This window comes from Acanthopagrus latus, chromosome 7, assembly GCF_904848185.1.
Source record: "Acanthopagrus latus isolate v.2019 chromosome 7, fAcaLat1.1, whole genome shotgun sequence".
Classification (NCBI taxonomy): Eukaryota; Metazoa; Chordata; class Actinopteri; order Spariformes; family Sparidae; genus Acanthopagrus; species Acanthopagrus latus.
Window position 1 is genome coordinate 9,413,581 of NC_051045.1, and position 6,145 is coordinate 9,419,725.

Consider the following 6,145-nt stretch of genomic DNA (forward strand, 5'->3'; position numbering starts at 1 on the left):
CACTAAACAGAAGTTTGGCAGTCAAGCTGTGTCCCTTCATGAGACACATGTGTGACACAGTTCCACTGAAATCAAGTTCAACTTGAGATTGACCCAATCTTGTGATCATTAATAACCTGACACATGAGCTAAGTGGCCCTGGCTCATCCCAGAGGAAACTGTTATCCGTGTTCCGTGCAGCCCTTCCCTGCTCTGGAGCCTCAAAACCCAACCATGCAACACCATAAAACACCATCAAAGGAAATCAAATTTTACAAGCGCCTCTCTTCCACAGATGTTGTCCAAACGACGCGGATTACATAACACACACCAGCCATAGCCACCTGCAGCAGCGTGTCTGTCGCAATACGCTGTGTTGTGTCACCAGTTACCACTTCAGATGTAAATTATTCCTTGTGCCGTTTCAACAGCTCGATACTCTGCCTTCTTTGTTCCGAGTTGCAGTTTCGACAGTCCCCCCGCAAAAATAAATCATCTCTACAACAGAAATCAATGGTTGAAGAAAAAAGGAAACCGATAATGCTTCCTGCCTTGCAGGTTTGGAACATTTGAGGCCCTCTGACTCCAGAGAGATGTCCTCATGTCACAGGCAGGGAACAAATGGTCTGTTCCCCCCACAGTAGTTGACCTCTCCTCACTCTTCTGGGGCTGGAAACCCTCAGCTCAGTAATGGCTCTCAGCCTGCGAGATAATGTCATCTGACACGCACTGATTTGGAAGAGGTAATTGCACCCCACACTGTTGTAATTTCTCATTCATGCATGTTTGAATGGTGACTTATGCCACTACTAATTGCCCAAGCCCACTGACTGCAACCCTGCCTCTTAATAATGTACCTAATGGGCACTTTCTCTATTTCACACTTTGGATATTGAATTAAAGTTTAAAGTTTAATACGCTGTGTTTATTATTTGTTCTCCCAGCGCAGTGAGGTCATTCTTGCCTCAGTTCTTTTGACGATAGCATAGCCTCAATATTCTTCAGGGCTTTCATTTAAACTGATGCCAGTGATGGTGACATCATTGTCTTCTCTGGCCCCCCTAACGCAGCAGGCGTTTAATGTTATCTGTCCATTGTGTGATGCATTGTACTGCTCTTCTGCTCTTGTTTAAACAGGTGGATAGAGCCTTGTAATGTTTGTTGTAACCTTTGTTAGGTCAGAGAGATGGGGTGGGTCAGAGTTGATATATTGTATACATCAGACCACTATCTGTTCATTTCATGAGTCATTTCACAAGGACCAGAGGGTGGAATCATCCTTCGACATCATCCCATTTATGGTATTGTGTAAGGATTATGCAAGAATCCCACATCCAAAGTGCCAGATGATTATTTGTAGTATTCTAATCACAGTGGTTTGGCTGTAACAAATGACTAATGACCAATAAATGTTATAGATTCAAAAAAGAAAGTTGTTTTTACTCCTATACTCAAACATGTTTTCCATCAGTACACTGCTGCCGGTCTATAAGATAAAGTGAAGGGAGGAAGTCTTTAAAGCAGACCAGCAAAGGCCGGGCACTGTGGCTCAGCGGGGGGCTACACCACGGGAAATTAAGACCCAAATGTAATGTGGTGAAAGTGACTGCCCACCTGGGTCTTGTAAAGACTTTCCAGTGTGTAGTTAAATGGCATGTGTGCTGGGGGGCTGCTACCCCACAGCACAACAGCTCTTGGCTCAGCTATTAAATGGCAAAATGCTTCTTTCCACTTCACTTCTGTGTTGAGTTTTTAACGCGTCTAAAGCTGATGTGCCATCAAAACCATGGTCATTTGCTTGATGTGAATTTAAATGACACATTTCAAATAAATATGTAAATAAAGAGTCGTTAGTTTACATTAAAGGTGGAGCACATGGAAGCATTTTGGACAGATTACACCTCCATTGTCGATAATCGTGAATGCATAAAGCTGCAAACGCAAACCCACTCAGCTCTATCCACCTAATGCCTAGACCCTGGAAATGGCAAGGGAATTTAAAGCATGTAGTTAAGATTGTGTAAAAGGATTTAATACTTGCAGAACAGCTCCACAGGCTGGCCCTGTTTCACTTCAAGTAGTCCATTTTAATCCGAAGGTGTAAAAGTATATCACTTCTTGAGGGAAATGTTGATATTTAAGAGAATTATTACTAAAAATATATATCACCCGGCATTAAGGTTCACCAGATTGCTGAGTCAAGACCATCTGGGCATCAGTAGTCTTATCACACACAGTGAGAGTTCCACCATGGTAATCACTAGAGCCAGTCCCACCTCCTTTTTTACATTACTTGGAACGCACAAAATAGCTCCCTGAGGCAAAGGCTGATTCCACTGGATAGTTACACCTTTTTATTATGCCTACCTACAGCAGTTTTAACTGTGCCTCACACCAAGGGGACCTTTTAAGCTGTGTACTTCCCAAACTATTTCAAGCAGTGACCCCTCCAAAGCCCATTACAACTCTGGTGGAAGCCGAGCCACCAGATGAGAATATTGCCATTGAGTAAGCATTTAAAGTAAGCGCTATGGCCCTCTGCACCCACTTGTTTGGACCAAGCCAAGCACGGTGGCCAAGAAAAGTTCCCCACTTTACACAAGGAAAGATGTGAATGCTGATGCATGCCAGATGAGGAGACACTGGACGGAATTGCAAAGCAGCTGCAGCCATTTGTGACAAAGGAAAATGTTGCATGTGCAAAATGTGGGTGTTGCCATGTGTTTTTTAGTCTGACATCAGAGGTGAAAAGCTTTGATGGTGTGGTATATAATGTTGCAGGTTATGAAAGTGAAATTCCAATGTACAACAGATTGAAAACTGGAAGGTGAAGCTTTAAAGATGCAATATGGAAGAATTGGCAACTGTACTCCCAACAAAAAAGGGAAAATACATCACCAGATAACCACTAACTGCTGCTAACTGCAGCTCCCATTAGCTAGATAGCTCAGGTAGCCATGCAGCTAGTGGAGCCTGGAGTACCAGGGGAGCGTTAGCATTGTTTACACCACTAACACAGGAGCTTTGGAGTGATGGAGGAGGAGCCTGTCAAGATGAGGAACACACAACAGGGACATGAAAGGCGTGAAGCAGGAGAGGAGAGAAGTGAAGGCCGGATATCAGACAGCATCAAACTCTGGAGTCTAGTTATACTATCAGACTGTTGCCTCTTGAGGTACAAATTGGTATTTTGAGACAGGTCAGGCCGAGGCTTGCTTCAGTAGATATCTCTGCAGCATGGTTAGCTTTTCTTTTTCTTTACATTCTGTAGAAAAATTTTATTTATTTTTTGTAATATTTTAGCAAACATTCACAAAGTTGCACTTTAAATAATATCAGTTGATTAAATGTACTACATTCAGTAACTTTTAAATGTTGGGACTGTTTAACTAATCAAAAACATAGGCACAAAGTCAGACAATTTAAAAGAAAAAACCTTTGAAAACTTCCCCCTTTCTGCTGAGCTCTCACTGTGCCAGAGCTGAACTGAGGAAATAGCATAATGATCCAGCCAAGGCCCAGAAAGCAACTCTACCTTACAAGCACTTTTCTCCTTTGACTGAGTTCAGCCTGCTGCTGCACTCTGTGTTGTCTAGACACAAGCTTCTATGCGAAGTGCTACAGACACAGTGTGACATTCAGGTATTGTTTTCCATGTTCCCAGACATTACATCATTCCTCACATCAATTGTACGTTCGTTGCCCATGGACAGGGTACAAAGATGAAACTAAATGTAGAAGTGAAGGCCACACAGAGCGGCTTTGTCAGAATAAATGAAAGTCGAACTGTCTTCTCGGGTTTCATTCTCAACTGCGTCCAACTGAAGAAAGATATGTTGTTTTTTTTCCCCAACCCAAAATAACTCAGAAAAGTCAAGCCAAGTCTGGTAAGCTGTCACTTTAAACCAAGTGACTTTGTAGTGTGAATGTACAGTTTATGTGTAGATTGCTGCTGATTCAATATATGGTTGTCCTTAAAGCCAACCTACTGGAACGGAGCACCAGTCAGCTAAAGCGCTCTGACTCAGACAATATGTCACCTTTGGCACAAAGCAGAATTGTGTTCAACACTTCAACACCAAAGTATCTGCGAGTCAAGCTGTTGCACCTCTCTGTGTGTCTTGAAAACCAGAGGCACAAACCAGGAGGAGCACTGATGTCATAACTTCAAAGTGGATGAGAGGATGGATCAGAAATAATGCAGCCAACTGAAAGAGGGCTGTAATTAAGATTCTGTTAACAATTCATGTTTTATCTCAGGGCCAGATTTAATGCCAGAAAGTGATCTCACATGCAAACAAATGAAGAGAACATTAGATTTGAGAATGCCCTGCCTTTTAACAGCACTGCACTTTCAAAACATGCTGCCATTTTTTCTTTTTGGCTATAGCTTTCTGAACCTTTTTTTGCTTGTTTTTAGTTTAACATGGCATTAGTTAAAGGGCAGGGATGATATTTCCCCTGCTTGCCTCTGTATCAAGGAAAGAACTTGTCGCCTTTTCTCTGCCGTCACCCAAGTCTCAGTGAGAATGATATACAGGTAGCTGTCAGTGACACCTAGGGGTGAAAAGTCATGCACTGCATGTTCTTGGTGAACACTGAATACCCAGGCAGCCAAACTCTGGATACATCCAGTGCAAATATGACTGGCAGGCAGTTCATGCTGGTCTTCCTTTTTGTGGTTATTTGGATTAATTCATATCTCAATCTAATATAATACAATTAAATCAAAATGTGCACAAATTATTCAGCTACTTATGCCAGCCAACGCCTAAATGCCATGCACATTAAGTTCATTCACCAAAAAGATGCTCCCTGTGTAGGAGGGCAGGCTGATGTTTGATTTGTTTTATCTTAGACAGTCAAAGTCCATGGGTGGGTGAATCTATTGTCTATCAGTGTCAAGGGTCACTCAAACATGTTATTACAGTCAGTTCAGCGTGTGTGTAACTTTATGGCACTTGTTTTTGTGTCATATGGAACTGCATTATGGTGCTTTAAGGTCTGTACACCTCTGCGAGATGGACAACACATCAGAAACACTCTCAGTACACAGCTCAATACCACTTCCAGAACCTTGAAATCAAGACCAGAAAATCTAAACTAGAGTTTAGAGCTTAACTATAGAGACAAACGTACGTAACTTTTGTAAACTGCACATTAAGCTTCAGATAAGTGGGGTGAAATTAAGGGCTTTAGGGGTAAATTACATAACCAGTGGCAGGGTTTTAGCGGGGCTGTAAGTGACGCTGAAAGCTGCTGAATGAGGTGTGCCCAAAGAGGTTGCTGACACATACGCCTGTTTTTCTGTCAATATGCATGTACTAGTCCTTTAAAAATCTACAAAAAGGTGAATTTGCCTAAGTTGCCTATCTCTCAATATTAAAGAAAAAAAAAAACCTGGGTCCATCCTTTTAGAGGCAAATTCATGCCTCCTCCTGTTTGCTCTATTGGACCTGAGTTCATAAACACTTTGCATGGCAGTCAGTGGAAAGAGACTGATATATATTTTTTTATCTTGTCTGAATTGTGCCATGAAGTACACATATGGTGTCAATTTAAAAGATAATTTTTAATCTTGAGAAAGTAGCAATTTGTCTGAAAACTAATGAAATATAGGACCGTGAAAGTATGTAATAATAAGAACTACACAGCCAACAGTCATTTTAGTGACATTATCTCATTGAACGGTCACCAAAGCCTGTAACTTAAACATTGTAGAGCTGCTCCTTTATATTAGCAGCTCACCTAACCATTTGTCATAAATGCAGTTTTCAATATGGTCAATTTTATTGGGATTTTCATTTTTTTTCAGTACCTTTACTTTGCTGAGTTGGTATTTTACTTAAGTGATGACAAAATGTGTCTGCATTGACTTGGAAATTGACAAACATCATATGTGTAGTTCATGGCACCATTCAAGAGGGATGAAAACAATATTTGTCTCTCTCCATTCGCAACCATACAAAGTCCTACAGACACAAGTAAAAAAACACAAACCTCCTTTGCAGAGATTACTAATTCAGTTGCCTCAAAGAAGACACAAGGCCTCTTCGCTAAGAATCTGAGACTGATCTCTTTGTGAATTTAGTCTTGCTGTGTGATTCAGTTCACTGTGAATGGGTTCAGTTCAGTTCAGCGGTAGAAAACAAAAGCACTGTACCTT